The sequence below is a fragment of the Oncorhynchus mykiss genome, chromosome 26, assembly GCF_057628025.1.
Source record: "Oncorhynchus mykiss isolate SJ-2025 chromosome 26, ASM5762802v1, whole genome shotgun sequence".
Classification (NCBI taxonomy): Eukaryota; Metazoa; Chordata; class Actinopteri; order Salmoniformes; family Salmonidae; genus Oncorhynchus; species Oncorhynchus mykiss.
In genome coordinates this window covers 5,537,156-5,558,300 of record NC_143047.1, presented here as the reverse complement: position 1 = coordinate 5,558,300, position 21,145 = coordinate 5,537,156, and the positions used below count along the sequence as shown (strand labels likewise).

General features: G+C 42.0%; 1 pseudogene; it reads left to right on the top strand.

Moving 5' to 3' along the window:
• Positions 1 to 6,743: 6,743 nt before the first annotated feature.
• Positions 6,744 to 21,145, top strand: part of LOC110506081 (protein arginine N-methyltransferase 3-like) — a 118,783-nt pseudogene continuing 104,381 nt past the window's right edge.

Genomic DNA, 21,145 nt, shown 5'->3' with positions numbered 1-21,145 from the left:
AGCAGATGCAGCTGCTGTTTCAGCACTGAGGACCGGACACCTGATCAACTTCCCATTATAGGAAAAGTCACATGTAATAAGTTATCGTGGCGACGACACACTTTGTCTTTTAATATAGAATTGATTACATTTTATTATTGGGACTCACATCTGGTTCTTGGGCCACAGTGCCAAAAGGATTCCAAAAATGTATTTTGTCCATGCCCTTGCCTATACACACACTTAAGTCATTGTTATTGACAACCAAAGAAATGTGTGCTTTGGATATAAACAAGGTTTTTGGCATTCTTAAGAAAAAGGACTATTCAAATAAGCCAGTAGCTTTAAAAGTCCTCAGGGTGGCAGTAGCGAGCAGGAGTTATTGGAGTCTGTTTGAGACCCTGGACTTTTTCCACATTTTGTTATGTTACAGCCTTTATTTTAAAATTGATTCAATCTACACACTACACCATAATGACAAAGCAAAACATGTTTTTTAGATTATTTTTTTTGCAAATCTATTGCATTTATTGCACTTTAGAGAAAAGCTTTTTATTACATGTGACTTGTCCTATAATAGACTACCTAGAGGGATCTAATCAGTGATCCTAGATCAGCAATGCTACCCTGTGAATATAGACTTAGATCTTCCTTGAATTGGATTTGTGTAAGTAAGTGGGGGAGGAGAGTGTATTGCAGGTGTGTAGCCTGGCTGGTCATTTGGTAGTGGGCTGTAGCCTCAGGCCTTTGCCTCTTATCTGACCCCTCCCCTCTCTTCTTAATTTTATAGCAGAGACAACAAATGGGGATATTTGTGCAATCAAAAGGGAATATTCACAAGGTACAGACCATGCCTAAGATATTTAATGGATGTGAGTGACAGACAGGAGTTGGGGACTCAACATTACCCATTTTGTATGACACTTGAAATGTGCATATCACATGACTGGATCACAACCAGTCATATCTAACATCCATAAAGCAACATTCAGGGAATTTCATTAATTTGGACATCTGTTCAGTACTTGAAGGGTGTGTAGAAAAACTCTCATAATAGACCTCTTGAAAGTGGTAGCACATTACTGCCATCGAGTGGATGAAAATTGGTATAACACAGGTTATTCTGTAAATACACCACAATTCAGCCATATGAGACTTGACGCAGGATTAATAATGGTAACTTAAACCCACGTCTGATTTAAGAATATTGGATACCTTATTGTACATACAATACATGCATCATAATACAGCCAGTGTCTATTTTTTTTACACTTCATCAAATATGCTTTACCTTACATTTTTTAAACAGGCCTACAAACAGGAAATGCTAGCTGAAGTGGATGGTGACTGCATTTGGCCAATAGTGAATAGATTTGTAAAGACAAATAAATATAATGAAATCTCATTTTGTCTTCGCTATGTAACTTATAACCTATTTGATATCACAGGTAAAATGTAGCAATTACATTCACTTATTACTTATCAAGAGAAGGTAGGGAGGTACATAGTACTCATAGTAATAGCCATGTATAAATCGAACAATACATTTAATGTCCCCCAAAAAATGGTTGCATTTGTAGCCTACAGTCAAACATATGTTGACATTGTTTATTCCACTTGCTTTGGCAATCAAAATCGAACAGTTAACACTCTCCCTTGACAATCCTTATAGTTCATTCACATATGGTATGGCCCATGTTGACTCCAATGCTTACCACAGTTGTCAAGTTGGCTGGATGTCCTTTGGGTGGTGGACCATTCTTGATCCACACGGGAAACTGTTGAGTGTGAACCCCAACAGCGTTGCAGTTCTTGACACAGCCCGGTGTGCCTGGCACATACTACCATACCCCTTTCAAAGGCACTTAAATATTTTGTCTTGCCCATTCACTCTCTGAATGGTACACATACACCCAGGGCTGCATGCTACATGCTAATGCTTAAGACCACATAGAGAACACAGCCAGCACCAGGCTAGCAGGCCTGGACAGGAGTAGGCTGGACAAGAGAATGAGTCAAAATTCACCCAAAGCTGAAAAACTGCCAAATAATGTTGGCTGAGCTGGAACACTAGAGTTAGGCCATAGCAAATTCATTGAAATGAAACTTCGCTGAGCCTCTTCTGACTGGAGTGATGCTTAGAATTCCATTTCCCTTAAATGGCACAAACATTTAAACTTTTTTTCATTTTACCACTACAGTCTGTTCTTAAGACGAAAATGAAAAATAACAACTCGTGTAGAAAGTAAACATCCACACCTCGATGGTGTCAAGTGTGCTTATGTCTGCGTAAGGAGGAAGTAGAAAAAAAAGGCAACAACTATTTCTGGTCTAGCAATCGGTGACAGCAGAGTACGCTGCCCAACCATATGTTATTAGAAAGAGGAGATTATCCTGATTTTAAAATGGTGTCGACTTGAACAAATCAAAATATACACTTTGTGAGATGTTTGACGACATAGACCAGCAAACCTCTCCATAGGAAAACATTGAGGGGAGCTCAGAGTTCCAAGCAATGTTCCCTCTAAATTGTGTGCAGTAGCCCGAGATTGCTGTGCAGCAGTCAGTGCAGAAATATCAGCCCACAGAGAGAAGCATGAGATTGCACTTCACTCAACTTTCTAGAGCAGCAGTCACAAACCGGTCAATCGCGATCGACTTGTCGATCTCCAAGGCATTCCTAGTCGATGGTAAAAGCCTTGTATTCATATATAATTTTTTATTTGTCTCGTGCTGTTTTTACATTTTCTGGGTTTCAAGACAGGCTTTTATTACTGCCACTTTTAGGGAGTTTGGTACACATCCGGTGGATAGGGAGCCATTTATTATGTTCAAGATAGGAGGGCCAATCACAGGAGGTAGCTCTTTCAGTAGTTTAGTTGGAATAGGGTCCAGTATTCAGCTTGAGGGTTTAGAGGGAATGACTATTTTCATGAATGTGTCAAGAGATACACGATTTAAAAACTTCAGTGCGTCCTATGATCCTAGGTCCTGGCAGTTCTGTGCAGACTGAGCTTTGGAGAAATACGCAGATTTAAAGAGGAGTCCATAATTTGCTTTCTAATAATCATGATCTTTTCCTCGAAGAAGTTCATGAATTTATTACTGCTGCAGTGAAAGCCATCCTCACTTGGGTAATGCTGCTTTTTAGTTAGCTTTGCGACAGTATCAAAAATAAATTTAGGATTGTTCTTATTTTCCTCAATTGAGTTGGAAAAATAGGATGATCGAGCAGCAGTAAGGGCTCTTCGATACTGCACGGTACTGTCTTTCCAAGCTAGTCGGAAGACTTCCAGTTTGGTGTGGCGCCATTTCCGTTCCAATTTTCTGGAAGCTTGCTTCAGAGCTCGGGTATTTTCTAGTTTCTAGATCTAATTTCTTATGAGAAATGTTTTTATTTTTTAGGGGTGCAACTGCATCTAGGGTATTGCGCAAGGTTAAATTGAGTTCCTCAGTTAGGTGGTTAACTGATTTTTGTCCTCTGACGTCCTTGGGTATTCAGAGGGAATCTGGAAGGGCATCAAGGAATCTTTGTGTTGTCTGTGAATTTATAGCATGACTTTTGATGATCCTTGGTTGGAGTCTGAGCAGATTATTTGTTGCAATTGCAAACATAATAAAATGGTGGTCCGATAGTCCAGGATTATGAGAAAAAACATTAAGATCCACAACATTTATTCCATGGGACAAAACTAGGTCCAGAGTATGACTGTGACAGGGAGTAGGTCCAGAGACATGTTGGACAAAATCCACTGAGTCAATGATGGCTCCGAAAGCCTTTTGGAGTGGGTCTGTGGACTTTTCCATGTGAATATTAAAGTCACCAAAAATGAGAATATTATCTGCTATGACTACAAGGTCCGATAGGAATTCTGGGAACTCAATGAGGAACGCTGTATATGGCCCAGGAGGCCTGTAAACAGTAGCTATAAAAAGTGATTGAGTAGGCTGCATAGATTTCATGACTAGAAGCTCAAAAGACGAAAACGCCATTTTTTTTTTGTAAATTGAAATTTGCTATCGTAAATGTTAGCAACACCTCCACCTTTGTGGGATGCATGGGGGATATGGTCACTAGTGTAACCAGGAGGTGAGGCCTCATTTAATACAGTAAATTCATCAGGCTTAAGCCATGTTTCAGTCAGGCCAATCACATCAATATTATTAGTGATTAGTTCCTTGACTATAATTGCCTTTGAAGTAAGGGATCTAACATTAAGTAGCCCTATTTTGAGATGTGAGGTATCACGATCTCTTTCAATAATGACAGGAATGGAGGAGGTCTTTATCCTAGTGAGATTGCTAAGGCGAACACCGTCATGTTTAGTTTTGCCCAACCAAAGTTGAGGCACAGACACGGTCTCAATGGGGATAGCTGAGCTGACTACACTGACTGTGCTAGTGGTAAACTCCACTAAGCTGGCAGGCTGGCTAACAGCCTGCTGCCTGGCCTGCACCCTATTTCATTGTGGAGCTAGAGGAGTTAGAGCCCTGTCTATGTTGGTAGATAAGATGAGAGCACCCCTCCAGCTAGGATGGAGTCCATCACTCCTCAGCCGGCCAGGCTTTGTCCTGTTTGTGGGTGAGTCCCAGAAAGAGGGCCAATTATCTACAAATTCTATCTTTTGGGAGGGGCAGAAAACAGTTTTCAACCAGAGATTGAGTTGTGAGACTCTGCTGTAGAGCTCATCACTCATCACAGGGGGCCAGAGACAATTACTTGACGCCGACACATCTTTGTAGCTGACTTACACGCTGAAGCTGTGTTGCACTTAATGACCTCTGACTGTTTCAGTCAGAGGTCATGTTGGTGCCGATGTGGATAACAATATCTCTATACTCTCTACACTCGCCAGTTTTAGCTTTAGCCAGCACCATCTTCAGATTAGCCTTAACATCGGTAGCCTTGCCCCCTGGTAAACAGTGTATGATCGCTGGATGATTCGTTTTAAGTCTAATACTGCGGGTAATGGAGTCACCAATTACTAGGGTTTTCAATTTGTCAGAGCTAATGGTGGGAAGCTTCGGGGTCTCAGACCCCGTAAATGGGAGGAGTAGAGACAAGAGAAGGCTCGGCCTCAGACTCCGACTCGCTGCCTAATGGGGAAAACCGGTTGAAAACCGGTTGAAAGCCCAGTTGTAGATAATTTGTAGTAGGCAATAGGGGATGGATTGCTTTCTACAAGAGAACAAAACATACAGTTGAAGTCGGAAGTTTACATACACTTCCAGGTTGGAGTCATTAAAACTAGTTTTTCAACCACTCCACAAATTTCTAATTAACAAACTATAGTTTTGGCAAGTCTGTTGTGACATCTACTTTGTGCATGACACAGATCCCTTTTCCATCAATTGTTTACAGACAGATTATTTCACTTATAATTCACTATATTACAATTCCAGTGGGTCAGAAGTTTACATACACTAATTTGACTGTGCCTTTAAACAGCTTGGAAAATTCCAGAATATGATGTCATGGCTTTAGAAGCTTATGATAGGCAAATTTACATAATTTGAGTCAATTGGAGGTGTACCTGTGGATGTATTTCAAGGCCTACATTCAAACTCAGTACCTCTTTGGTTGACATCATGAGAAAATCAAAATAAATCAGGTCAAAAAAAAATGGTAGACCTCCACAAGTCTGGTTCATCCTTGGGAGCAATTTCCAAATGCCTAAGGGTACCACGTTCATCTGTACAAACAATAATACGCAAGTATAAACACCATGGGACCACGCAGTCGTCATACCGCTCAGGAAGGAGACACGTTCGGTCTCCTAGAGATGAATGTACTTTGATGCAAAAAGTGCAAATCAATCCCAGATCAACAGCAAAGGACCTTGTGAAGACGCTGGAGGAAACCGGTACAAAAGTATCTATATCTACAGTAAAACGAGTCCTATATCGACATAACCTCAAAGGCTGCTCAGCAAGGAAGAAGCCACTGCTCCAAAACTGCCATAAAAAAGCCAGACTACGGTTTGCAACTGCACATAGGTACAAAGATTGTACTTTTTGGAGAAATGTCCTCTGGTCTGATGAAACAAAAATAGAGCTGTTTGGCCATAATGACCATTGCTATGTTTGGAGGAAAAAGAGGGAGGCTTGCAAGCTGAAGAACACCCTCCCAACCATGAAGCACGGGGGTGGCAGCATCATGTTGTGGGGGTGGCAGAACCTTGCTGCAGGAGGGACCGGTGCACTTCACAAAATAGATGGCATCGTGAGGTAGGAAAATTATGTGGATGTATTGAAGCAAGATATCAGTCAGGAAGTGAAAGCTTGGTCACAATTGGGTCTACCAAATAGACAATGACCCCAAGCATATTTCCAAGTTGTGGCAAAATGGCTTAAGGACAACAAAGTCAAGGTATTGGAGTTGCCATCACAAAGCCCTGACCTCAAATCCTATGAAAGTGGATTTGTGGGGAAAAACTGAAAAAGCGTGTGTGCGAACACATTGTTCGCTGGTAGGCTCTCATTGTAAATACAAATTTGTTCTTAACTGACTTGCCAAGTTAAATAAAGGTTAAATCCCCCCCCCAAAAAAATTCCTGCAATAAAAATAAAAAGTACCTCTTCAATTCCCTTAAAGATTGAGTTGGTGCCCTCTAGTTGCCATTGTCTGTAAGTACACGTTGGAACTCGACTCAGAAGCAGCGTGTAGACAGCTGAAACCAAGGAGACCGCATATGGTGGGAAAACACAGGTACAGGTGAGTTATGTAAATAGTGCGTGAAAAACTATGATAATATAAATACGGAATGGTGCACTACAGAGAACGGTCATCATATTGTAATTTTGATATTTTGCACTTAAAAGATTTAGTGTGTACATTTTAAGTATTGTAATGTTGCTTATGTGGCTCGTTAGCTAACGCATTTCTTATACCGGTATGCTGACTAACTAACCTTAGCTAGCCAGCTTGCTAGCTGACCTTCTATTGAGCATACGCCAAGCAGCTGTTTGGATTACCACCTTATTCAGGCAACTCAAAGTAAACGAAACCTGCACTGAAAAAAAAGTGGTTGAACTTGTTAGGCACACATAATGGCAATGCCCGTTAGCTACATCTATCTGGTTAGCCAGTTCATGCAATGTTTTAACACTTGACACCAAAGATTACCTATCCCCCGCAGACACTGTGACAGATCACTACGGTGGAGCAGGGGACGATGTGCCCGATCTCTCAGACAGTGATGATGAGGAGCAGTGGATGGAGGAGGCCAATGACAACTTTCAAGTTACTTGCTTATTCTGTGACAGGTCTGTATCATTGCTGTTCTAAGCAACTCACTGATACATTTAATCTGGTTTGAAGTAGTTAGGTCTCTCTGAAAGTGTTGCTGGTTAAAATAAGTATTGTCCTTCATGTTTTCTCAGGTTGTCAAATTCTGTACCAGAAACACTACAACACTGCCTAATAGAGCATCAAGTTGAGCTTGTTGAAGTGGTTAATGGGGCAGAACGACAGATTTATACCTTGTCAGCTCGGGAGTTGATCTAGCAACCTTTCGGTTACTGGCCCAAAGCTCTAACCACTAGGCTACCTGTAGACCTTTGGCCAAAGCAAGGTCCAGGTAAAAAAAGTAATGACCCAGATCTCATCCATGCTTCTTGTCAATAGGAAGTGTAGTCGTCTCGCAGCTGAGATTGAAGTTGGACAGTTTATAGAAATTGTCATTGCAAAAGAACAGAAGGTGTTTAGACTACCTGCTAGAAATACCTTTTGGGCAATTCTGCGCCAGGTGTGCCCAAAGCTAGTTATACTAGCCTCTTTGTGGGGAAAAACTAATTCTCATTGGCTGGGCCTGGCTCCCAAGTGGGTAGGCCCCGAAGCTGCGGCCCTGCCTAGTCATGTGAAATCCATAGATTAGGGCCTGATTAAATTATTTCTACTGACTGATTTCCTTATATGAACTGTAACTCAGTAAGATTGTTGCATGTTGTGTTTTATATTTTTGTTCAGTGTATAATATTTCGGATCTTACTGAAAGGAAATCCATAGAAAGGGTATTTGCGGTAAGATTGCTTGGCATGCTTTTGAAATCAGTATCCAAAATAATTACTGAGAAATAATTAAAGTTAGGACTATAATCAGAAAGGGTAGTTTTTAATTAGCCATACATACTTAATCTTAATACATACTTAATCTTAATATATACTTAATCTTAACAGTACTCATATCTCAGATCATCCGATACGGTTTCAAATGACACTAACACTTTCTTTGTAGTATCTACAAACAAATCACTGTACTGTCTTAATTAAGTAAGTGATGCCCACCCACCAAAGGATTTCAAATGTATGCCAAACATCCTTCCCCCAAAGGACCTTTCCAGGGATTTAATTTCAGGAAGATCCAAAACTTCAGAATTATCTTTGGGCCTATATCTTGTGTGGAAAGCTCCATTGCTGATATTATTGCAAGCATACAGTGTGCCTTCTCCAACACACATGTAAACAAAAATCCGTTATAGCTATGATTTGATTAATCATGAATTTTAGGTTCTCGAACCTCAAATGAATCAGTTACTTCTTAACGTTAAAACAGATCGCCTTTCTATGTCGTGCCAAGTACATCCCTGGTTTTCCAAGTTCATGGACAATTATGACTGTGTGCTTGCAGAAGTTCAGTGGGCAGAGCCTGTCTACGATATCTGAGTGTTCAATTCCCTGGGAGAGTGATGAGGACTTGAGGCCAGCTTTACAGGATGACCCCTTACTGCAGATAGGAACTGGCATTCACAGGTTCATTGTTCAACTGAAAGGCCTCAATTTAATCAAGTGCAGATAAAGGGTAACTGCATTACAGGTATATTTAGAATGTTTTCACCAGATGTGGTGTTTTGCATCAATATCCAATGTTGTTTTAAAGAAGAACTTGAACCTGTTTAAAACCAACAAATCCTGCATGCTGTTCCTATAAACAGTGAAACTGCAGTGCTGTTTTCTTTTATCTAGCATTATTTGACTGGGCATTTGCATGGGATGACGTCACTGGTATGGTTCAGACAAAGGAGGTTTGGAGCATTGCATGTTTGGCAGAGATGCAATTGTACACAGTACTGTTAGAGTAGGCAGTCATTATCTTTCTGTGTTTTAAATGTGTTCAAGTGAGTCCCCCCCTCTCTTTTTCTCTTTCCCTTTTGTTAGATCTGGAAGAACTGTGTGAGGGGACGGGGATGTTGCCTGGGCCAGTGTGAAACCAGCTACTCCCCTGATGCTCTTCTGCAGAGGGCCCAGGGCACAGAGGAAGCCCTGGTCAGAGCCATGGATGACCTACACAAACTCAAGTCAGTGCTGCCCACACTACTGTTAATTGCTGCGACTACTACTGTTATAAGCATCACCACTACTACCATTTCTGATATTATTACAAAAATACAAATACTACATTAACCCTTTATACTCGAGGGAATTGGCCAATATGGATAGGGTCACATTTAAATGTTTCTATCAGAAGAAATATGAGAAGCATATGCACCACCGTGGTAGCAATTGAAAGGGGAAGTAGTGGAAGGTGCTCAACCAATGTGAGTTGAGGAGCAACCCAAAAATGTTGTCATCATTGAAAAGGGTAAGGCACAACACTCGCTCACCATTGAAAACGCATAATTGTTTTAAAGCTTTTAATAGTTCCTTAAATAAAATAGTATTTACCTCTGACATAAAGTATAGTATGTTACTCCAGTGTCCTCAATTGCGCAATCGAACACATTTTCTCTTCCTCTCCTGGGGTGCTTGGTGGGAGAGGGAGTGAGTGTGTTTCTCTTCACAGCAGCTACCAGTGAAACTGGTACAGGGGCAGCACAGACACTTTCATTAAGGAATCAGGCCAGAGTAATGGACTTTACTTTTTGACCAAATCATTATTTTAGCTGCCACAAAAATACAAAGGTTTGAGTGAAGTAACCTGCGGCCAGCAGGGGGACCCAGTGAACTCAGTTTTGGCGAGGCCTTTCCTTTGACTTGGAGGAAAAAGAGAAGGGGGGGGGGGGGGGGAAATTCCAATACTGCATAGAGTGGGGGGTAGAGAGGAGGGGGGGATATAGATGCGCTTTTTCCATCTACTGCTATGTCCTGTCGGAAGGTTGTGCTGTAAGTGTGTGACTGTGCTGCTGTAAATCTGTTCCAATACGTTCCGGATAGAAGTTGCCTGTACGCATTGATCTAGGATCAGCCAATCTGAACCTTAAACCATGGGGGGGAATGCAAAACTGACCTTAGATCAGGGTCTAGGGGCAACCTCAACCTACTCAGGTGTAAAATACAATGGTATTTGTTTCAGGTTGCTGGCCCAGGGTCTATTATTGATTGCAGATTTGGGTCGGGGCCCCCGGGGCCTTGGGTGCCATGGCTGAGCTCCGGGAGGACGAGGACGAGGCCTACTTCAGCTCATATGGCCACTACGGCATCCTTGAAGATATGTTTAAGGTCCGCTGCCACAATGGCCTGCCTGCACGTATGCATATACTCATGCCCTCTATTAAACTGCTGTTTCTTCTTAACTCAGTAGCCACTGCAGAGAGAGGAGGGACGCAGGTTTAGCAGTGCGGTTTATGTGAAAGGCTCGATGTAGCATTAAATTAAAATGATCGTCTCTATGCAAACTACGATGTTGATAACATGACACTTTTCTCAAAGTGAAAAATCAGCAATAAGGAGTGAGCTCTCATGCGAAACATCAGCATTACTATAACATGGTGGAGCTTTAAGATGTGGTGATTATATTTCACACTTAAGCATTACAAGTTGTGTGTGTGTGTGTGTGGGTAGGAATGTGGTCAACCCTCTCTTCCTCTCTCACTTACCGCAGTGCTTCGACATGATTCGTTCCCTCTCTCTGATTGGTGCTTAGCACTATATATACGTCAGACTAAACTCCATCAAAAACCCTTCCTCAGAGGAAAGAGGAACCACGTGACAGGTTTGCGGTAGAAGATCGTCAACTCTTTTACGGGCTGCCATAAAGTGGATCACACTGTGTGCGAGAGAGAGCGTGCGTGCGTAAGACAGGGCGAAAGAGAAATTTAGTCTCACCATTTAACCCTCCCACTTCCTCCCCTGCCCCATCATCAAAGTTTAATCTGCATCTCTGGTCAAGTTATTGAAGATGAATCTGGAAGAATCAGTTCTCTATTTCTAGAAGCTCTGGTTTTCAATCATCCTTGCTCCAAGGATCCTTCGCGCCTCCTCATGTCAGCCTAGTTTAATGAATATGAGGTCAGCTGTCATGTCAGATCAGTCTTTGGAACAGATACAATTAATTTATTTCAACACCATGAGGGGGGGTTTCCTTGACGCTCTTAAACCTAGTCCTGGACTAAAAGCAAGCTCAATGGAGAATCTCAGTTTCCGGGAAACTGCTCCTATGGGATTTAACTGTAATTTGGCAAAAGATTTGATCACTTTGTTCGGTTTCTGTCACCTCACCAAAAGCATGCGAAGGCATCATCCGAAGTCAGTGAGGATAAGTTTTGAGTTTTAGATAAATGTGTTTTTCATGGGTATGTAAAGGGCCTCCCTATGAAAAGCGTAAGGATTTGATTGGCAGGTTAATTAGCCAGTCCTGACCAACTAGATTCCATGTGGAATGGTTGAAAGGAAGCCAGTCCTTTCTATTTCTATGTTTGAATAGGTCTACTCTTCTTTAGATTTCTACGCCTAGCAATCATTGAACTCGTTTTTCGTGGAGTCAAATCCCCAGTCAGCTCTGATTCAACGAGATACACATACAAACACAAACATGGCACTCCAGAATCCTGTGGTCATCTCCCCTCTAGTTTTCATGGGAACTCTCCATCACATAGACATACAACCGTACGCCCGGCTGTGACACACACCTTGGTCTCGGGTGATTGGATAATTTGTTTCAGTGTGTTATGTTGTTTCTGAAGACATGCTCTATGATTATGTTTTCTATGTCCGTGGTAATGGATGACCTGAATGCCCTTTGTTCCTTCCTTTCGGGATAAAGTGCGCACAGAAAGCTACAGGGACTTCATGTACCTCAAACCGGAAGTGTTCAAGGTGAGCAAAGATCTCGGCGGTGCGGGTTTTAAAATATAAATTCACAATTGCTATAGCAGTGACGGCGCTTGATTTAAAACACTGCGACTTCATTACGCGCTGTAGCGCCTCTCAGCTGTGGACTGTGGAGTGCTGATAACGGGAGCACACCAACCCCCCTATTGCCTCTCTTCCTCCCCCAACCCTGCACTGTCATTGAAGCAGGCAGCGTCCATCTCCAAGGCCATCCCTTATTTGCTGCCACCGGGTAGGCCCAGAGGGAGGGGGTAGAGGATAGCCGGGGGGAGAGGAGGGGAAACGGTTTAAGAGGATGGTGAAGAGTGCTGGAGCAATTTTCCAGTCAAAGGGGTTAGGGATTGAAGAGAATGAGTCGGAAACGGGACGGTTGCAGGAAGAAGAAAAGCAGGGTTTGGACTGGGTATTGTTATCCCTGTCATCGGGGTGGCGGTGGATGAGGGTTATGTCGACCTGCTGCAACCCCTGTCATCGTGATAAACACTCTGGCTCCTCTCCTGCACCTCGCCCCCAGTATGGTCATTCAGCGAACCAGAAAGAAGCAAAATATGAGAGAGATTGTGTCAAAGGACTGTAGGCTGGATTTGAACCCATGTCATTAGACCAGCCAGACCAGAGGATAGGAGTATATCAGACGGATAAATATTTGTGGGAAGTTGAAAATGGATTGTATTACGTCTCTTAACTTCATAGAAAGTATATCGAAATTATAATGGACCTACAGTATACGATTTTCAAATACCTGCCCTTTTTTCTATTGATGAACAAATCAGTCCTAAAAAGATGTGTGCGTCCCTATGTGGCCCTCGGGACTAAATTATTGGCCACCCCTGGTCAACATCCCTATTAGATGCATTTCTATCTACTCTTCTGAACACGCTAATTAGCCAATCCTTTTCTAGTTACAGTTGAAGTTGGAAGTTTACATACACCTTAGCCAAATACATTTAAACTCAGTTTTTCACAATTCCTATAATTTAATCAGAGTAAAAATTCCCTGTTTTAAGTCAGTTAGGATCACCGCTTTATTTTAAGAATGTGTAATGTCAGAATAATAGTAGAGTGATTATTTCAGCTGTTATTTCTTTCATCACATTCCCAGTGGGTCAGAAGTTTACATACACTCAATTAGTATTTGGTAGCATTGCCTTTAAATTGTTTAACTTGGGTCAAACGTTTTGGGTAGCCTTCCACAAGCTTCCCGCAATAATTGGGTGAATTTTGACACATTCCACCTGACAGAGCTGGTGTAAATGAGTCAGGTTTGTAGGCCTCCTTGCTCGCACACACTTTTTCAGTTCTGCCCACAAATGTTATATATGATTGAGGTCAGGGCTTTGTGATGGCCACTTTAATACCTTGACTTTGTTGTCCTTAAGCCATTTTGCCACAACTTGGAAGTATGCTTGGGGTTATTGTCTATTTGGAAGACCCATTTGTGACCAAGCTTTCACTTCCTGACTGATGTCTTGAGATGTTTCAATATATCCACCTAATTTCCCTACCTCATGATGCTATATATTTTGAATTGCACTAGTCCCTCCTGCAGCAACGCACCCCCACAACATGATGCTGCCACCCCCGTGCTTCACGGTTGGGAAGGTGTTCTTCGGCTTGCAAGCATCCCCCTTTTTCCTCCAAACATAACGATGGTCATTATGGCCAAACAGTTCTATTTTTGTTTCATCAGACCAGAGGATATTTCTTCAAAAAGTACTATTTTTGTCCCCATGTGCAGTTGCAAACCTTAGTCTGGCTTTTTTGTGGCGGTTTTGGAGCAGTGGCTTCATCCTTGCTGAGCGGCCTTTCAGGTTATGTCGATGTAGGACTCTTTTTACTGTGGATATAGATACTTTTGTGCCTGTTTCCTCCAGCATCTTCACAAGGGCATCCTGATCAGACAGGTTTTTTGCATGGACGATACATTGGAGATTATATACGACAACTACTAGAAATAATAGAACATCATGAAACGTATAAGAGGCCAGGAATGGTATTTATAGGCATTTGATAAAGTAAGAATGGATGCCTGGATATTTTCAGTTTCTGTAATTCTCTTTTAAAATGGGTAAAAAATAATGTATAGCAACCCCAGGTGTAAAATAGTAAATAACGGCTACTTCTCAGAGTTTTGAATTGTCAAGAGGAGTTAAGCAAAGGTGTCCTCTGTCACCATATCTATTCGTTATGGCCATCGAAATGCTAGCTATTAAAATCAGATACAATAACAACATTAGAGGATTAGAAATCCAAGGCTTAAAAACAAAGGTGTCCATGTATGCCGATGACTCAAGTTTTATATTTAATCTGCTAGCTCGATCCCTGCAATGTCTCATTAAAGATCTAGATAACTTTTCTGTACTCTCTGGACTAAAACCTAATTATGATAAGTGTACACTATTACGTATTGGATCCTTAAAAAATACAACTTTTACATTACCTTGCAGCTTACCTATAAAATGGGCTGATGGTGAAGTAGACCTACTCGGTTATTCATATCACAAAATATATCAATAAGCTCTCCACACTGAATTTCAATAGAAGACTTGTAAAAATAGACAAGATCCTGCAACCATGGAGAGGTACGTACCTGTCTATTTATGGAAAAATTCCCCTGATTAACTCCTTAGTCATATCTCAGTTTACTCACTTACGGCGCTGCTTACTGCTGATGATTCGTTTTTCAAATCATATGAGCAAAAAATATTTTGCTTTATCTGGGACGCTAAACCAGACAAAATAAAACGAGCCTATCTATATAATGAATATGTGTCACGACTTCCGCCGAAGTCGGCTCCTCTCCTTGTTCGTGCAGCGTTCGGTGGTCGACGTCACCGGCTTTCTAGCCATCGCCACTCCATTTTTCATTTTTCATTGATCCATTTGTTTTGTCTTGTTCCCTGCAAACTTCCCCAATCACACTCCATGTATTTATTCCTCTGTTCCCCCTCATGTCTTTGTGTGAAATTGTTTGTTAGGTGTTAATTGTTGACTCGCCAGACTGGTTTGCTTATACCGTGTTGTTCACGAAGATGTTTATTGTTAAACATTTACTATTGTGACTGTTTTGCACGTTTTGCACTTTTGCCAATGGGTTGGAGGTTTCTCCTGCCTCATTAAAGTGTGCACCTGTTCACAACTTTCTGCTCTCCTTCACCCGACTTCGCTACCAGTACGCACACACCTAACCATATGAATTGAATGGGTTGATATTATTTGGTATAAAAGTACTAAACCTTTCTCTAAAAGCTTCACTCATTCAAAAGTTTTATTTGAACCCGAAATGGTTCTCAAGTAGATTAATAAAAAGCTCATCCATTGTTTAAAAATTGCCTTTTTGCCTTCGTGCAGATTGCCATGTCTTATTTTCGATTAATTGACAAATGATACTTTTTTCAAAGTATGTCTTTTTCAAACAAGCATTGCAGAGCTGGCTACAATTTCAATTTCATCACCCTGAAAAGATAGAACAAATATTATGGCTGAACTCAAATGTGCTGGTTGATAAAATACCTGTATTTATGGGAAAGATGTTTGAAAAGGGTATTTTGTTCTTAACTCTACCATTACAATATAATTTATGTCCTTCATGGAGTTATCAGAATTGTATGGCATTACCCCAAAAATGGAGGAGGCAGCGGGAGGAGGTAAGGAACTGGTCTGTCTGCCCAATATAAAGGATCAAAACTGGCAGAGGAATAAAAATAGCACAAATAGGAAAGATTACCAGTATACTGGATTTGCTGTGTGTGAGAGAGAGAATGATGGTCAAAAGATAAAGGGGAAAAAAAAGTCATAATAAAAGTACATTTGAATGACACTAAGTGGCAGTGTTTTTACAACTAATGCCGGTTTGCCTGAGGCTGATGCCGTGCAGGTGTTTGTACACATGCATATACACACACTTTCATTCAAATAAACACATATAAGAACACACACATACATGTAATAGTGCCAGACATGCACACAAACATATACAGTTGGCATTGCTGTTATGATTTCAGTTGTCCTTGATGTCAGTTGTTTTAAATTATTATTGTGCATTATTTTTTGCATTGTTGTTTGCTGTTATCTTCTGTCTTTTCCTTTTCCCCTTTAGGGGGGGTGTGGGGGCTGTGGGAGGGGTCTCGAATGGTTGAGGGACAGCTATTGGGGAACTGTGGGGGGGATCTTGGTGGGTTCGAGTTTCACAAGATTGTGATCATGAAAAAGGAATCTATGACATATATTCTATATCACTATCATACACACGCACCCTCACCCTACAGACCCGTGTTCAATCCCAGGCTGTGTCACCGGCCGTGACCGTGAGACCCATGAGGCGGCGCACAATTGGCCCAGCGTCGTCCGGGTTAGGGGAGGATTTGGACGGCTGGGATTTCCTTGTACCATCGTGCTCTAGCTAGCTAGACAGTGTGTCCTCCGACACTTTGGTGAAATGTAGAAGATTTTGTATGCTTTATTTGCCAGGATGTCATACTCATTTCAGATTTTCTAGTATGAATTCTCTCCATGATATTGAAGAATATAATCATAATTTTAGACCCACAATTTTAGACCCACGTGTTTGCTACCAATAGCTGAAAAAACAATTACGTATTAGATAATGGCTTCTCAGTATGCGTGCGCCTAGTATGTTGATATTCGTTGCTTCCTGCATGCATTGCTACTAAACAGTATGTTCTAATAAATAGTATGTTCATGTCAAATAGGCACTAATAATAAAAAGGCAGGCTTATCGATACACTTGCTGCTCATTCATTGCTGTAGCTGCAGTGCTAGTTGTAGCGTGAGTGGAAGTAGGGAGAAGCGTGTTTTGTGAAAGTGTTGAGTAAAACAGTGCTGAATAAAAACTTGAACATGAACGCACTCATAAAAACAGCAGCTCTATTCTTTGACAGTCTCACTCTGGTCATGGTTTTAAAAGTTATGAAATCTCACGTTCGCTAGTATCAGCTTTTCCTGTGTGGGGTATTGAAAGCTGCAGGCACCTAGATTTAAGCTGTCCAATTGGCCAGAGCAATCAATCAATCAAATGTATTTATAAAGCCCTTTTTACTTCAGCTGATGTCACAAAGTGCTAAACAGAAACCCAGCCTAAAACCCCATACAGCAAGCAATGCAGATGTAGAAGCATGGTGGATAGGGAAAACCCCCTAGAAAGGCAGGGACCTAGGACAAAACCTAGAGAGGAACCAGGATCTGAGGGGTCCTTTCCTGGCTGTCCCGGGTGGAGATTATAACAGTACATTGTCAAGGTGTTAAAACGTTCATAGATGACCAGAAGGGTCAAATAATAATCAGTGGTTGTAGAGGGTGCAAAAGGAGTAAATGTCAATTTACTTTTTTCATAGCCGAGCATTCAGAGTTAGAGACAGCAGGTACTCTAGAGAGAGCGAGTCAAAAAACAGCAGGTCTGGGACAATGTAGCACGTCCGGTGAACAGGTCAGGGTTCCATAGCCGCAGGAAGAACAGTTGAAACTGGAGCAGCAGCACGGCCAGGTGGACTGGGCACAGCAAGGAGTCATCAGGCCAGGTAGTCCTGAGGCAAGGGCTCAGGTCCTCTGGGAGGGAAGAGTGAGAGAGAGAGAATTAAAGGGAGCAATAATTAAATTCACACAGGACACCGGATAAGACAGGGGAAATACTCCAGATATAACAGACTGACCCTAGCCCCCCGATACAAACTATTGCAGCATAAATACTGGAGGCTGAGACAGGAGGGGTCTGGAAACACTGTGGCCCCGTCCGACGATACCCCCGGACAGGGCCAACCACTTTGCCAAATCACAGCACCTACACCACTAGGGGGATATCTTCAAACAGCCAACTTACTACCCTGAGTATAGCCCACAAAGATCTCCCCCACAGCATGAACCCATGAACCCCCACGGCCAACCCGGACAGGAAGATCACGTAATTGACTCAACCCACTCAAGTGACGCACCCCACCTAGGGACAGCATGGAAGAGCACCAGTAAGCCATTGATTCAGCCCCCGTAATAAGGTTAGAGGCAGAGAATCCTTGTGGAGAGAGGGGAACCGGCCAGGCAGACAGCAACGACATCTAGGAATCTTTGGGTTGTCCAAGAATTTATAGCACGGCTTTTGATGATCCATGGTTGGGGTCTAAGTAGATTATTTGTTGCGATTGCAAACATAATAAAATGGTGGTCCGATAGTCCAGAATTATGAGGAAAAACATTAAGATCCACAATATTTATTCCACAGGGAAAAAACTAGGTCCAGAGTATGACTGTAGCAGTGAGTAGGTCCTGAGACATGTTGGATAAAACCCACTGAGTCGATGATGGCTCCGAAATACTGTTGGTGTGGGTTTGTGGTCACCAAGTCACCAAAAATTTGAATATTGTCTGCCATGACTACAAGGTCCGATAGGAATTCAGGGAACTCAGTGAGGAACGCTGTATATGGCCCAGGAGGCCTGTAAACAGTAGCTATAAAAAGTGATTGAGTAGTCTGCATAGATTTCATGACTAGAAGCTCAAAAGACGAAAACGCTGTCTTTTTTTTTGTAAATTGAAATTTGCTGTCATAAATGTTAGCAACACCTCCGCCTTTGTGGGATGCGCATGGGATATGGTCACTAGTGTAACCAGGAAGAGTGGCCTCATTTAACACAGTAAATTCATCAGGCTTATTAAGCTATGTATCAGTCAGGCCAATCACGTCAAGATTATGATCAGTGATTAGTTCATTGACTAACTGCCTTGGAAGTGAGGGATCTAACATTAAGTAACCCTATTTTATTTTGAGATGTGAGATATCACAATCTCTTTCAATAATGACAGGAATGGAGTAGGTCTTTATTCCAGTGAGATTGCTAAATCGAACACCGCAATGTTTAGTTTTGCCCAACCTAGATCGAGGCATAGACACAGTCTCAATGGTGATAGCTGAGCTGACTACAATGACTGATATGTTCTGTTGTGCAACGGGGTTTGAACCCCCTTGTATTATTTTGTATATTTTGGTTTTCTGAGTTTTTTGAGCACTTTTTAAACTGCTCCGTTTATACCAAGGTCGGTCTCCTGCGCTTGACTTCCCTGCCACCAACGCGCACCCTTACAATTGCATTATCTAGGTGAGTTTCAGAGAGTCAGAATATGAATGTCATCTGTTACAAGCAAGTTATTGACTTCATGGACCTTGTTTCTTAGGCTACATATGTTAATATGGGCTATTTTTTTAGCACTTCTGGGTTGCTTGATTGTTTTTAATGCTTTACTGGAAAGCTTATCAGATGTAGACTTACTCATGTTATTTACATTGGAGCTGATAGTGCAGGGTGAGCTGCATAAAGTGGTCTTCCTACTATTGCACACCGCCTCAGTGCTAACAGTGTAACTCTGGTTTATAGGCTCATGATTACTTATTACAATAGCTGTAGGATAAACAGTTGTATTTGGTGAAATTAGGGGTACTTAAGTTAAATGACTTACATTGTGTTTGCCAATGCCTCTAAGATCATGTACATTATATGCAGCATTATGATGACTCATTGTCACAATGGTAGGGGTTAACTGAGCTGGTCTTGGATAATTTACCAGTCATTGTTTCAACGCAGCCTTGAAATGCGTGGACATAGTCCAGGAGCCAAGATGATTTGGATGGACTCCGTCATTCCTGTAGAGTATCTCCAGCAGTGCTACATTCGTCTTTTTGCCAGATGTGTAACTCCGGCAGTCTACTGAATCGTTCACACCCGTGGCCCAATGATTACTATATAAAATAGTAATATTATCAACCATGTGTAGTTAGTGATTATGATTGATTGATTGTTTTTTATAAGATAAGTTTAAGAAGAAGTGTATCTTTCTATCTATATGTAGAACATGTATATTTAGTCAAAGTTTAGGATGTGTATTGCTTGTTATCTGACGTTATCTGCCGGAGCTATCATAATTTCTCCGGACATCCGAGTAGCATTTTGTGAACATGGCGTCATTGTAAACAGAGATTTATGGATATAAATAGCATATTATTGAAAAAAACATAAATGTACTACTGTGTAACATGTCCTATTACTGTCATCTGATGAAGATTTTCAAAAGGTTAGTGAATTATTTTTCTTTTAATCCTGCGTTTGTTGATTGCATGTTTTGGCTATTCAAATGAGCTGTTTCTTTGGTGGTGGTTTGACATAAATATGTGCTATGTTTTCGCCGTAAAACATTTTAGAAATCTGACTTGCTGGCTAGATGAACAAGGTGTTTATCTTTCATTTGAGCTATTTGAGCTTGTTAATGTGTGGAGGTTAAATATTTCTAAGAATATTTTTGCATTCCGTGCGCCACCGTTCAGCTGAACGTGGGAGGGTAGGTTCCCAAAAGGGAACCTACACCGTAAAGGCGTTAACGCTAGCTAGCAACTTACCTTGGCTTACTGCATTCTCGTAACAGGCAGGCTCCTTGTGGAGTGCAATGAGAGGCAGGTGGTTAGAGCGTTGGACTAATTAACTGTAAGGTTGCAAGATTGAATCCCCGAGCTGACAAGGTAAAAATCTGGAGGAGGTACAGCTGGAGTTAGCCTGCCATGATGACAACCTGTCATTTGACCAACCTCCTGCAGTCCAGAAGACCTGCGCAGAATTCAGGTAAAGTCGCCACTGGCGCCCTGTGCTTTTCACAGATGAAAGCAGGTTCACACTGAGCACGTGACAGACGTGACAGAGTCTGGAGACGCCGTGGAGAACGTTCTGCTGCCTGCAACATCCTCCAGCATGACCTGTTTGGCTGTGGGTCAGTCATGGTGTGGGGTGGGGGGTTTCTTTGGGGGGCCGCACAGCCCTCCATGTGCTCGCCAGAGGTACCCTGACTGCCATTATGTACCGAGATGAGATCCTCAGACCCCTTGTGAGACCATATGCTGGTGCGGTTGGCCCTGGATTCCTCCTAATGCAAGACAATGCTAGACCTCATGTGGCTGGAGTGTGTCAGCAGTTCCTGCAAGAGGAAGGCATTGATCTGGGACATCATGTCTCGCTCCATCCACCACAGACTGTCCAGGAGTTGGCGGATGCTTTAGTCCAGGTCTGGGAGGAGATCCCTCAGGAGACCATCCGCCACCTCATCAGGAGCATGCCCAGGCGTTTTA